The sequence below is a fragment of the Corylus avellana genome, chromosome ca6, assembly GCF_901000735.1.
Source record: "Corylus avellana chromosome ca6, CavTom2PMs-1.0".
Classification (NCBI taxonomy): Eukaryota; Viridiplantae; Streptophyta; class Magnoliopsida; order Fagales; family Betulaceae; genus Corylus; species Corylus avellana.
This window is the reverse complement of record NC_081546.1, coordinates 20,429,586-20,443,959: the sequence shown is the minus strand read 5'-3', so window position 1 is coordinate 20,443,959 and position 14,374 is coordinate 20,429,586. Positions and strand designations below refer to the sequence as shown.

The 14,374-nt window shown below is 35.4% G+C and overlaps 2 pseudogenes; both read left to right on the top strand.

The window, feature by feature from the left end:
* The window catches only part of LOC132184382 (uncharacterized), a 105,572-nt pseudogene that overhangs the window by 38,150 nt on the left and 53,048 nt on the right, over nucleotides 1-14,374 (top strand).
* On the top strand, nucleotides 11,053-12,931 carry LOC132185327 (ankyrin repeat-containing protein BDA1-like; annotated as a pseudogene).

Genomic DNA, 14,374 nt, shown 5'->3' with positions numbered 1-14,374 from the left:
ATTGGGAAAAAGAAGAGAGAATTGAAACTTCTTCAACATCAGCTCTTATTCTCGAAGTACCAAGAGTCCAGGAGAGAAGTCTGCTAGAGTTACCAAATGAGCAAATTGAGGACATCAATATGGAAAAACTCCCTGAGAATTCTCCTTATATTATTACACTTCATGATTCCCTTCCAGATGAGAAACTCTTTGAGAAGACTCAGAGTGGTCCACCCTGATTTACAGATATTTGGAATCACCCTGCAATAGGAAAAATTCATTCTCTTTGGTGCGAGAGAAGAAAAGACTAGTGCTTCAAGTTTAAGAGGAGGATAACAGTCTGGCTGAAGACGTTAAACTTAGCGCTCATGGGAGGCACCCCGCAACATATCCTTTTTATTTCTTTGTTTGTTTTTAGTTTATTTTATTTGGTTTTTGTTTTTGTTTTCCATTTTTTTTTTCAGGAACAAGTATGCTTGCGTTCAAGTTTGGGGGTGTGCTATGAGCCATGCCAGTCCAGACAGTTTTCTCCATCTCCCAGGTGAGATCTTTTCATGCTATACACACATTGGGGACAATGTGTAATTTAAGTTTGGGGGTATGGTATGGGAGACACTTACACACACTTTGTTCCGTTTTTGAAAAAAAATAAAAATGCATGTTCATGTCTTGTCTTAAAAGTTTGGCAGATCTTAAAAATTATGATTTAATTTTCATTGGCAAGCTTAAAATTTTGAACACATGATCTGATGATAGAGTTTTTTAGTTTGGTTACTTACCTTAGGCATCTAAGAATTCACTTGTTTGATCTGAGCTGACACAAGAACATTAGCACATAATTTGTGTGGTATGACATGAGAGTCTAATGTGTATGCTTTGATGTTTTGGGTAAAATTGGATGACTTATTGATTGGATACTTTGGCATAATTTAAAATAAATAAAAAAATAAAATAAAAATTTGATCATTAATAAGCTTTTCACAAAGTAACTGGACCTCTTGCCTCATTAAACATGAGTGTTCACGTCAAAAGGTGAAGAATTTTGATTTAGTTAATGTCATGGTTAGTTTGGTTTCGTAGCCTTTTTGACTCGAGTTAGTAAGTCATTAGGAGTGTATTTACACCTAATGCCTTAAAACCATTTGGTTTGGGAGTCATTGACTTAACATTCGTTACATGGGTCAATTAGAAAGCTTAAGGGAACGTAACATTGCATAGCCTGACTAAAAAGAAAAAGAAAAAGAAAAAAAAAGAAGAGGAAATTTATTCCATAGTTATTCATTATGATGAAAATTTTAGTGAACTTTGAAATATTGAGACATTGCACAATGGAAATAATTAGAAGCTTCATATTTATGTGCTAGTTCATTGTGCACTATTTCAAACTTGTGATGCTTAGCCTGCCTTTTGTAGGTAATTAGACTTTAAAATTCCAATTCATTGAGAAGATGGAGTTTATCTTTTTAAGCTTGCCAATGAATGAAAACCATGGTCTTGAGTGATACTTCAATTTTCGGATAGCATGAACATTGCATAATGTTTGTGGGTAACATTCCTGGAAAACCCTCACGAGACTTCACTCGTCCTCTTGGGAATGCCTAGGAGTTTAAAAGGCTTGTTGCATACGCTAAATGCAATCGTACATCCTACGAAAGATGGATTTATCTTTTTGTTTTCTGTTTTTCATTTTGTTTTTAGTTTCATATTGCTAAGGGACTAGCAATATGTAAGTTTCGTATTGCTAAGGGACTAGCAATTTATATTTGTTAATCTCTTAGTTTTGTTAGTTTGTGCAATTTTACTTCCTTTTTGTGTTTTATGTTTTTTTTTATAGGTCTTTGAGGAAAATGAAGCATTCTGAAAAATTCGAGCTTAAAGGGCAATTTTGGGAAATTTTGGAAATGAGAAGTCTAGACTTGAGCGATGAAGTTGTGCGCTCAAGCGCACATTGTCTAGGATCGATCGCAGGAGTGCGATTGAGCTCACTTAGGCGCTGAAGAAAATTCAGACTTGCGGCAAGACTCCTTTTTCTTCCCAAACTAGGTTTTCCAAGTCCTAGTGATTTAGGAATTTAAACCTACGAGTTTACTAGGATTTCTAGGGTTTCTAGGTTTTTCCAAAGCCTATAAATAGACCTATAAGCCTCACAATTTCAAATACACAATTTTTAAGAGAAAGCTCTAGGAGAAGGATTGACGACTCTTCAAGGAAGCGTTTTTTCGGGTTTATTCTTTTCCTTTTTATTTTATTATGAAGATGATTAGAATCAAACTTATGTGTAACTAAGTACTTTAGTAGGGCTAGATTGAAGCCCTAATCATGTCTCTTTAATATTTCAATATTGGTGTCTTTGTGATAATCATACTGTGATGCTTAACTTGATTATTTCTTACTTTTTTGAATTTTTTATATGAATGTGTGTGCCATCATATGCATGTGGTATGGATTAGTTATTTAAGTTAATCTCGAAGATTGAGTCCTGGGCTTAATAACGTAACAAAAGATATCTTTGCGGATTCTTGGGGTAATCAACATGGGTAACCAGGAGTATACACCCATGCCCTAGGCCTCATGTGTTTGTCGATTTGCATTGAATTATGCTTTCTTAAAGAACAACTTAGTATACACTCATGCTAAATCCTTTGAGAAAGAAAAGAATTAGAGTATACACCCATGCCTAATTCATTGCTTAGGGAGATCTATAGCTTAAGGAGTATACACCCATGCCCTTAGGTTGGTAAACATTAAATAATCTCAATATGATTGGGACATTGGCATATTGTTATATTATTTGAGTATGATTAGTGGTGGATATCAAAGTCTTACCTTTTATCTTTATTGAATCAAAAATCAATATTTTCTTTTTTTTTTAATTGCTGAATTAATTTTAATCAAAATTTACCAATCCTCGTGGGAATGATCTCGTACTTTCACCCTATACTACTGTTTTGATCTTGTGCACTTCCGAGTTAAAACGTAGCAAATATTATCTAATAATTTAGGTTGTATTTGTCACAACAAATTTTCACATGTATAAAACCTTTTACCGAAATTAGGCTGCATGAATGCTGTTAAGATGCGTGATCTCCTCCCACATTTGCACATGGGATTGTTGGTTCCTACTCCTGCGTCGCTGACTTCACTATCTGATTCATCCATTGTGGGTATAACATGGGTATGAAGAAGAAGGATGAAATGGGTATGAAGGAGAAGAAGAAGAAGGAGGAGGTGAAGAAGAAGAACCAAGATGGCCCCAATTTGAAAGCCCAAATCTGGTTTTAATCACAAGAAGGAGGTGAAGTTTTCGTAAGGTTCTATTTGAATGGGCAGGGGTATAAATGGTACATCAGCAAAGATAAACCACATGTGCGGCACGTGAGAGGACCTCCGTTAGGATTTCACAGAAAATCCTAACGGAAGGGGGTAAGTAGATGTTTGCAAAAGGCAAGTAAGTTCAAGGCGTAAGTAAAGTTTCCCCATTAACTTTTATTTGCAGTTTATTTTTTATTGTATATTGTATCTACTCACTTTTGTAATGTTATGTTATCATTTTATTTGTGTAAAAATTTTAATTTGCTCTTTTATTAAGAATTTAGATATTTACTTTATGACTTTGTATATACGGTTTTGAGTTTGAATGTTAAATAACAAATTATATCTATTCTTATTAACTTTCTATTATAATTTTTTTTAAGCATACAATACTAATGTTTTAATCTTAAGCATCACACCAAAGGGAATTAAGCATGTGCCTTTTCCACTAGTACTTACAAAAAAAAAAAAGAAGTCTGATTTAAAGTAAAAGTTGCCAAAAATTTGGTATATGGTACTTAAAATATATAATACTTTTTTTAATAAAAATTCAATAATACTTTTACTTTTGCGAGGGATGGAGTTGTTACGGACTGAGGGAAAAAAGATTTGATTTGAGTTTTTATCTCGTTTCGGGATAAATGCTAAACATCTAAGATTTTTGTTCCAAAAGTTGGTTCCCAAATGATGTGTCACCATCTCATGAGTTGGTGATACACTTTTCAAAATAATAAATCTCATGAGATGGTAACACATCATTTGGGAACTAACTTTTGGAAAAAAAAAAATTGAGATGTGTAGCACTTCTCCTCGTTTTGGTATACACGTGTCTTAGCCATTCCAATCTCCAAGTTGGAGAAAAGTCAGATATTATTGTGGCAAAGTAGAAATTTCGTCCATTTCGTGTAGAGGTGAAAAAGCGGTTATGATTAGTGGCTGAAACTACTAACTGTAACTATTGAGGTGAAAAAGCGGTTATAATTAATGGTTATTGGCTAAAACTACTAACCGTAACCGCTTAGGCAGTTAGCGGTTAATAACCTCAATAATCGCTAACCCTCTTTTTAAAGAAAAAAGTTTATTTTAAAAAAAAAGTTTAATTCAAAAAAAAAAAAAAGCAAAATGAATTATTTATTTATTATGGTAATATGATTATACCCATACTACGTATGACATCATTTCTAAATTTTTATACATTTTTATATATATATTTAACACAAAAATGACGTGGTTTCATGTATTTTTATATATTTCTATATATATAAATATAATATATATTATATAATATACATAAAGATGGTTAGCGGTTTTATTTTTGTAAAAACCGCGTAACCGTCTAAGCGGTTAGTAGTTTTTCTTAAATGCCTTCAAAAGCGGTTAGCAGTTAGTGGACGATTAATAACCACCCACCGAATAGGTGGAACAAGTTTAATGTACAAACAAAATGGAAATAAAGTCGAAAAGACGGAAGAAATTTGATCGTAATATTTTGACTTTTTAATAGAAATGACAAAAGGAAAGGATGAATAACAATTTTTTTTAGGGGATTCTTTCAAAAGGAAAATAGACCCCATAAATATATGTAGATAATCTGATAGGCAATGGTTTAGAAAAGGTGAGATAAGAGTCTTTTTTTTTTCCCCCTAAATTTAAGAAATAAAATTACTTTTCATTTTCCAATCTAAATACACTACACAATAAGTTCTCGTATCTTTTCCTATTATTATAAGCAACTAAAAAAGTAATTAAGCTACATATTTCTTTTTTTCCTTTGTAAGTGAATTAAGGACAATATTTTCAAACCAAGTAAGCTGCGCATTAGTCTCTTGCATAGAATAGGCAATAAATTTTTTATTTTTTTATTTTTAAATACGTCATATTAATTGATATAAAATGAATGTAATTAACATACATGAAAAGTAGCATTACCTTGACAATTTGTTCAATTTGAAGACACCATCTTTAAGTTTTCAATGTTTCATGAGAATAAAAAATTATAGAAGGTTGAAGAAAAACAAATTTGTCTTCGTCATATCAATTTTCATTGGTCTCAGGAACAAGCGAAGCCAAAAGCTATTCTAGCTAAGCCAAAAGCAAACCAGAATGGGTTGGAAAAGTGATGCAGATTGGCGTAGTGGATTCACAATAGCAAACAATAATAGAATTATGTTAGAACAAGCGCTCATAGTCTACTACCGGCCCATTGGGTGTAATTAGTTTATGTGGGCCTATGACAAATAAGTTGTGAGGGGTATTTTGAGGTTTTCCAAAATACTTACAATTATATAAATATGTTATATTATAACCATAAATCATTTAATAGTAAAATATAGCCGTACTCTCCTGTGGACGTAGGCACGTTGCCAAACCACGTAAATTTGCATCTCAGCTCTCTCTTGATCTCTCTTTACAATTCCATATTATTCATCGTTGTTGTGCACGATAATACCAATTGGTATAAGAGCCTAGTTCTACGATAGCTGGGATTGGCACATCTTCTGCGAAATTCAACGTTATGAAGTTCGTGTTAAGTGCCAAAATATTTATATTTTAGCCCTTAACTTATATTTGTTAATGCTTTAGTTTTGTTAGTTTATGCTATTTTAGTTCTTTTATGTGTTTTTGTGGGCTTTTGGAAGAAATGAAAGCATTTCTGGAAGTTTGGGGCTTAAAGAGCAAAATTGGGAAAAGCTAGAGGTTCTGGCAGTGCGATCGATCGCAGGTCCCCTGCGATCGAGTGCACTACTAGAGGACGTCAAGATGAGCGCAAGGGATGCGCTCGTGCGCACAAGAAGCAGCATCGATTGCACTTGTGATCGAGCACCCACGGGCTGCGATCGACCATACCCGTGCGTGAGGATTAAGTCAGCTGCACCCTATTCCGGAAAGTCCCCCTTTTCAACCCTTCAAAACCCTAGGCGAACATGAATGCAAAACGTATGATTTTTAGGGTTTCTTGAGTGTTCCTAAGGCCTATAAATAGACTCTTAAGCCTCTAGAATAGACAGACAATTCGAAGGAGAAGAACTGGAGCTCTTCAAGTTCAAGTTTTCGGGTTTATTCTTTTCCTTTCTATTTTATTTTATAGAGATGTTTAACTTCAAAATCATGTGTAACTAAACTACTTAGTAGGGCTAGATTGAAGCCTTAATTATGTTTATTTAATATTTCAATATTGACGCCTTTGTGATAATCATATTGTGATGCTTAACTTGATTAATTCTTGTTTTATTGAATTCCTCATATGTGTTTGCCTTATCAACATATGCATGTGGTATGGATGAGTTAATTAAATCAATATGGATGACCAAGTCCTGGTTTAATAGAGTAACAAAAGAATTCCTCACGAGTTCTTGGGTTAATCAACATAGAAAACTGGGAGTATACACCCATGTCGTAAGTTCCGTGTGTTTGTCGATTTTCATAGATTTATGCTTTCTTAAAGAACAACTTAGTAAACACCCATGCTAAATCCTTTAAGAAATAAAAGAGTTAGAGTATACACCCATGCCTAACTTGTTGCTTCGGAAAATCTATAGCTTAAGGAGTATACACCCATGCTCTTAGGTTGGCAAACATTAGGAATTCATAATATGATTAAAGCATTGGTATACTGTTATATTATTTGAGCATGATTAGTGGTGGATTTCAAAGCACTATCTTTATCTTTATTAATTCAAAAATCAATCTTTGTTTTGTTTTAATTGCGGAATTTATTTAAGCATAATTTATGGCAATCCCCATGGGAATGATCTCATACTTGCACCCTATACTACTATTTTGATCTTGTGCTCTTGCGAGTAAAACGTACAATTATTTGCCTATTAATTTAGGTGGATATTTGCACAACAGTTCGATGGATTTGGTAATTTCGGGTTATGGCAGAAAAGTGTCAAGGATTTTTGGTGCAATAAGGGATGGTGAAGGTGCTATATGGGATGAAACTAGAAGGTATGCTAGACATAGATTGGAAGGAACTTGAGGCTAAAGCGGTGGCTACTATTCAGCTTTTTTTAGGGGATGATGTGATGTATCATGTCATGGACGAAGAATCTCCGGTGGCAATTTGGTTTAAACTGGAGAGTCGGTATATGCCAAAGTCGTTGACGAACAAGCTCTATCTAAAGCAGCGCTTGTACAGTTTGAAGATGGTGGAGGGCTTGGATCTGAGCCAACACATCAACATGTTCAATCAGGTAATCAGTAATTTGAAGAGGGTTTATGTGAAGTTCAAAGACGAAGATGAAGACAAGGCGTTGATGCTATTGGATTCACTCCCAACTTCTCCTACGTTTGCGAATTTGGTTACAACTCTGACAAGGGGGAAACGGTCATTGGAGTTAGAGGACGTTACAGGAGCCCTGTTGGCTTTTCATCAGAGGAAGAAAATCAATGATGAAAGTTCTCAAGGAGAAGGGTTAGTTGTAAAGGGTGACCAAGAGTGTGGAAGAAATATTAACAAGGGTGGTTCAAATGGCAAGAATTCTCAGTCAAAGTCTTGGAAGAGGAAGGACATCAATTGCTATAATTGTGGGAAGAGAGGGCACATAAAATGGGACTGTCCAGACTCAAACAAGAATAAGGATGACGAGAATGTAGGTTCTTCAAGGTCTGCGAATGTAGTGGAGGAAAATTCGGACGATGCTGATGGTGATATGCTTTCTGTTGTATCAAATTCAGAGCATCCTGTGGATTATTGGATTCTGGACTCAGCATGTTGGTTTCATATGACGTTCAACAAAGATTGGTTTGACACTTACAGATTAGTTAATTCTGGTATATTTATTGTGGGTAGTGGTGCAGATTGCAAAATTACTATCATAGGTAAGATTAGAGTTAAGATGTTTGATGGTGTGGTTAGAACGTTATGTGATGTTAGACATGTACTAGACGTAGAAAAGAATTTGATTTCATTGGGTACCTTAGGCTCAAACGGCTATGGTTATAAGTCTGAAGGTGGAGTAATGAAGGTGATTAAGGGTGCAATGGTAGTGATGAAGGGGCAGAAAAGTTCAAAGAATATCTATAAACTGTTGGAAAGTATAGTTGTAGGTGGAATCGCCTCTGTGGAGTCTAAGTCCGATTGTACCATTTTGTGGCATATGCGGTTGGGTCAGATGAGTGAGCAAGGCATGTTGGAGCTTCATAAGAGAAATTTATTGAAGAGTGTCAAAACGTGCAAGCTTAATTTATGTAAATTCTGTGTTCTAGGGAAGCAAAATTGGGTACAATTTAAGACAGCCACACAAAAGACAGAGGGCATTATAGTCTATGTTTATTTTGATGTTTGGGGACCAGTGAGGACAGCGTTATGGAGAGGACATATGTATTTCGTGGTTTTTATTGACGATTTCTCCAAAAAGGTTTGGGTGTACATCATGCGGCACAAATCTGAGACGTTTGCCAAGTTCAAAATGTGGAAAGTTGAAGTGGAGAATCAGAATGGGAAGAATGTTAAGTGCCTTAGGACACATAATGGTATTGAATACACAAATGACAAGTTCAAGGATTTTTGTGAGCAGCATGGTATAAAGAGTCATTTCACAGTATGCAAGACACCACAAGAAAATGGTGTGGTAGAAAGGATGAATAGGTCTATTGCAAAGAGAGCATGATGTCTTAGGTTGAATGATGGACTTGCCAAGATTTTTTAGGCAGATGCAATGAGTATGGCATGCTACTTGATCAATAGGTCATTGAGGATAGCACTAGATGGGAAAGTTGCAGAGGAGGTGTGGACAAGTAATGAGGTAGATTACTTTGGTTTGAGAGTCTTTGGTTGTCCAACCTATATGCATATGCCTAGTGAAGAATGATCGAAACTTGATCCAAAGTCTAGACAGTGTGTCTTTCTTGGATACAAGAAAGGGGTTAAAAGTTACAAGTTTTGGGATCCAAAGGCAAACAAGGAGGTAATCAGTAGAGACATGTTATTTGATGAAAATTTTATGTTAAAGAGTACTCAGGGTAAAGAGCAGCAGGTGCTAGAAAGCAGTAGTAGTGATAAGCAGGTGGTGCAAGTGGAGTTAGAGATTCCTGTGTAGGAGAACAGTTCTCAGGGTACAAAGACCTCTACTTCAGGAGTTAAGGAGCATCACACTATCGCCATAGATAGCCCTAGACGCATTATCAGGCCACCAACTAGGTACGGTTTTGAAGACATGACTTCTTATGCTCTTGTCATCAACAGTGGATAGCCTTCTACTTTTCAAGAGGTTGTCAATAGCCAAGAGCAGAGTAGATGGGTGGGTGCAATGGTGGAGGAGATGGAGTGCTTGCATAAGAACTAGACGTGGGATTTGGTGGAGCTTCTAGAGAGGAAGATGGCAATAAGGTGTAAATGAGTGTTCAAGAAAAAGGAAGCAGTAAAAAAAAAAAAAAAAAAAAAAAAAAAAGGTGGGGTGGGAATTTCAAGGTTCGCCTAGTAGCAAAGGGTTATTCACTACAGAAATGGGTTGATTACGAGGAAACATACTTAATTATGTTTAACTATTTAAGACTTTTTTTTTTATTTTAAATTTTTATTTTAAATTTTTATTTTTTCTATTCAAACTATTTAAGACTTAGGGCAAGAGTCATCGCCTTGCGCACATGACTTCAAAGTCTTTTAAAAAGGATATAAATTTTCTTCAAACCAGTCTGAAAGAAATATTTTTCAACCCATTTAAAATAGTATTAAGTGTCTATAAACATTTAAAACATTAATCTAAGTTAATAAATTGCTATTAATGACCTTAGGAATTAGACCAACGTTTTAAATATTTATAGATACTTGGTACTATTTTAAATAGGTTGAAGGATATTTCTTTCAGACTCGTTTGAAAGAAATTTCTGTAAAAAAAAAAAAAAAAAAATAAATAAATAAGAAGAAGAAGAAGGGGAGTTATGAATGAAAGCTTGAGGAAATTGCTTTCCACAAGCCTTACTGTGGGACCCCATAACTTCTTGACTTCTCGAAAAATATAGTCATTTGATTCCAAGAATCTATTATGCAAACCAAAGGGAACGCGAGTCTTCAAAGAATACGGCCTTGTCTTTAGTTTCCCAAATTTCATGAACCCACATCTAGCTAGTACGAGTCATGAATTCCTCAACGTGGCTTTCACGTCATGCCCAAATCTATAGATATAAATTAGCTTCATTGGAGTTGATGGGTAAATAGATATGAATTCATTTACGTAACAATTATTCATCAATTCATAGAATTAAAAGTCAAAAAGTTGATGTAACAATCAAAGTCCAAAAGAGGATAAATCACTCCATCAAGCATCTCTACGCGTGGGGCAATTATCACCGACACTAGACAATGCTCCCTTCGGCTCCCGTTCATTTATCTGGTCCTGTCGGGATGGGAAATCTCCAACCACATACATGCATGGGTGTGTTTGATAAATACTTTTGTGATGAGTATTTTTAACATATAATTTAGATAAGGGAAGGAGATTTGGCAATCCAGTCGTCTTATCTTGTTAAAGGGCGGAGTTATTTCAACAACCAATTCACACCCTCCTCTGAGAGAGACATTTACTTAAACACAAGCAGCTGTATCCTCGCAGTTTCCCATGAACCAGCCGTCCAAGGGTCGGCCATACATTTTCAGATGTTCTTCTTCATTCTTATGTTGAATAAGAATGAAATTGTGTTATCAAGGGATGAAAGATCGCGAGGCTTTCCCTTTTTTATTGGTCATCAGCTCTAGTAAGTAGTAAGTACATAAATTCTTGTTGAAGTTTCTTCAATCTTCACATTTACAAGTGAAGGATGGATAGAATATTGCATGTTGAAGAAGAGAATATGATTGCACTCTATCAAGCCTCTCTCAATGGGTGTGTAAACACCTTGAACACCTTGATCCAAAGGGATCCACTTATTCTTAATAAAGTTTCACTCACATCCTTTAGTGAGACCCCCTTACACATTACAGCCTTGCTTGGCCACCTTGAATTTAGTAGAGTTCTTGTCAGCAAGAAACCTAAACTTGCGGAAGAAGTAGACTCGCTGAGGCGAACCCCTCTTCACTTGGCTTCTGCTGAGTGCCACACTGAGACAGTAAAAGCATTGTTGCAAGCCAATGGAAATGTTTGCTTGGCTATTGATCAAGATGAGAGAATTCCTCTCCACTTAGCCGCAATGAGAGGAAGAACAGAAATCATAAAAGAGTTAATTATTGCTCGGCAAGAGTCCATCCGGGTGAGGCTCAATGGAGATAGTGTTTTGCACTTGTGTGTTCGATATAATAATCTACATGCTCTTAAATTGCTAGTGGAATCGTCTAATTGCGATGAATTCCTCAACTCCAAAGACCATGATGACAACTCTATATTACATTTAGCTGTGATGCTCAAGCAAACGAAGGTGCGTTAACAATATCTATGGCTAGTCTTCGAAGATATATTTCTTTCTCTAGTGATATATATAAAGTAGCAGTACTCTATCCACGTGTATGAAATTATTTGAGATCTACTTCTTGTTTTTTCTTCCCTTTTCGTAAGTTTGCTTGTGTTCATAAAATATGACGAAATTTTTATATTTGAAGAAGATATATTCGTAGAACATGTAAAAAAAAAAAAGAAGGAAGAATCACAATATTTTCATACATGTGCACCTAAAATGGAAAGATCCCATCTTTTCATACGATTCTCCTAAAGATCATGCAAAAACTGGAAACTATTCCAAGCAGGATCATTCAATGTGGTTGAATTACATTTATTTGGGGCTGTTTTGCGAAAGTGCTTATTGAGTTTCTGGTAGTTTTCGGATGAAACAATAAAATGTTGTCTTTGTACAGGCTATAAAATACTTACTTTCAGTACAGCAAATAAAAAGAGAGGTTAATGCTACAAACAGGATTGGTTACACAGCTTTAGATGTCTTAGAGGTTTGTCCAAGAGATTTTAAATGTTTTGAAATCCAAAACATTTTAAAGGAAGCTGGTGTTAGAAGATCAACAGATCTAAATTCTTTCCTACCACCAACACCAAGTCGAATTGGTGTTGATGAAGCACAACCACTGCAATCCGGACACCGAGCTCGATCAAGATTTAAGAGATGGTGGGAATACGTTCCTTAGTTTTTAGTTAAACACTTAAAGCGGCAGGGAAATTGGGTCGAGGAAACACGTGGCACATTGATGTTAGTGGCTACTGTGATTGCAACCATGACCTTCCAGGCTGGGATCAGCCCACCAGGTGGTGTTTGGCAAGAAAAACACAAAGTCGGCACATCAGTTTTAGCTTATTTCTATCCAGATGACTACCAAGTCTTCTTATCTTTCAATACCATCTCTTTCATTTCATCCGTGTGCGTCTTATTTTTGGTCGTTAGTGGATTTCCTCTTACAAGCAAGTTCTTTATATGGTTTTTGACATATACCATGTCTTTGTCCATCCCGTGCTTGATACTTACCTATATGCAGGCACTGAGTTTGGTGACACCGAATGAAGTTACCTATTTACACGTACTTCACTCAGGCGTCAATGCTAACCCGTTGGCCAAAATACTAACATTTATTTTGATTGGAGTGGCTGTGATTGTTGATTTGATTCACATAATTGCCCCACTCTCTTGGATGGTGAAGAAGTTGCGCAATTTCATATGCAAGTCAATAAGGGGTCCTGCTGAAGACCTAGCTAATGTCTAAGATCTGCAGATCTTGTTGAGGAGATTTCGATTGGGGATGGGAAAATTGTGCTATTGTGGTATGTGTTCTATTAGCTAGATTGTTATGTTAAAGAATTTTGGCATGCTTTTGTTGCTGAATTTTGGCTTGAATTTGGATATTGCTTCATGTTTTGTGGATACGTTTTGGTCTTCTATCAGTTAGAGTTGGTAATCTGGTTTTGTTTGATATGGATTTGGCATGAGACATTGATGTGTTGAGAAGCTCCATCATTGGCGTCAATATCCAATCATGCCACCTAATTGGGTATTCTCCCTGTTGACTTAGACATTGATATATTTGATTCAAGTTTGTGGTCTTTCGTAGAATTCCACTACGCGGCTTTCGCGTCATTCATGGCCATTAGTCTCGACGGAGTTAATGGGTTAGATATGAATCCATTTTTATAACAAATATTCATCAATGATTATGATTATGTGGGTCAAATGACGCTCTTTCCAGACTCACCACTATTTTCTTTTTTCTTTTTCTTTTTTTTTTAAAAAAGTAATTTTTTATTTTATTTTTTTCTGGTCAAGTTGATCACTTTCACTCACTGCACCTATTTGTTTAAAATGAGGCAATATATTGAAGGTATCAATAAAGGTCTTGGTTTAATCATAAAGATCCATGGGTGGTTTCTCTGCCTTATTTCGTCCTCTCATTCTCATCGTATTCATCGCCTCCATCTTTACCTTTCAGCTTTCTCAGGTTCATGCAGGTGCGTTTCCTCTATTTTTTCACTGCAGTAAATATTGGAAGCCCAACCATTTTTTTCCTTTATCTTTTATTCTTTTTTCTCCCATAAACGTAATTAGATCGTATCTTGTTGATTTCTGATATGCATGGGATGTAAGCAATGGATTTAAACCCGGCTTTGTTATTATTATTATTTTTTTTTCCTACCATATGAGATGGTATTTATCACTATTCCCTAAAAACGCTTCATATGCTTTTCCTTTTCTTTTGTCTCAAATTTAGTGTTGATGGGGAATATACGTACGTCTGCCAATAGGTTTGGTCATAATTAAAATCCAATCTCAATTGGACACAATGATTCTGAGTAGTATATTGAACTTAATTTGTTTTTGTTTTTGTTTTTGTTTAGTTTTTTTTTTTTTTTTTTGATATGTCCACATAAGAGGAAAGATAAGGATATGAATTAATGACCTCCGCTTCATTAGGCGTGATCCCAACCGATTGAATTACCTTTGAGACAAGAATTAAACTCATGGAATGATATAATTATTCCATAAATTGGTTAGTTTTTAGTCTTGAAGATATTTAATTAGAATCCACCTCTAGTCGCTGGAATCTTTTAGCAGCCAGTTGTCAGAATTTGCGGTTTAAGTTTCACCTTTTTAAACAAACGGAGTCTATTTTTTTTTATATATATATTTTTAAAAAAGTGCGTGTGTTTTAGTA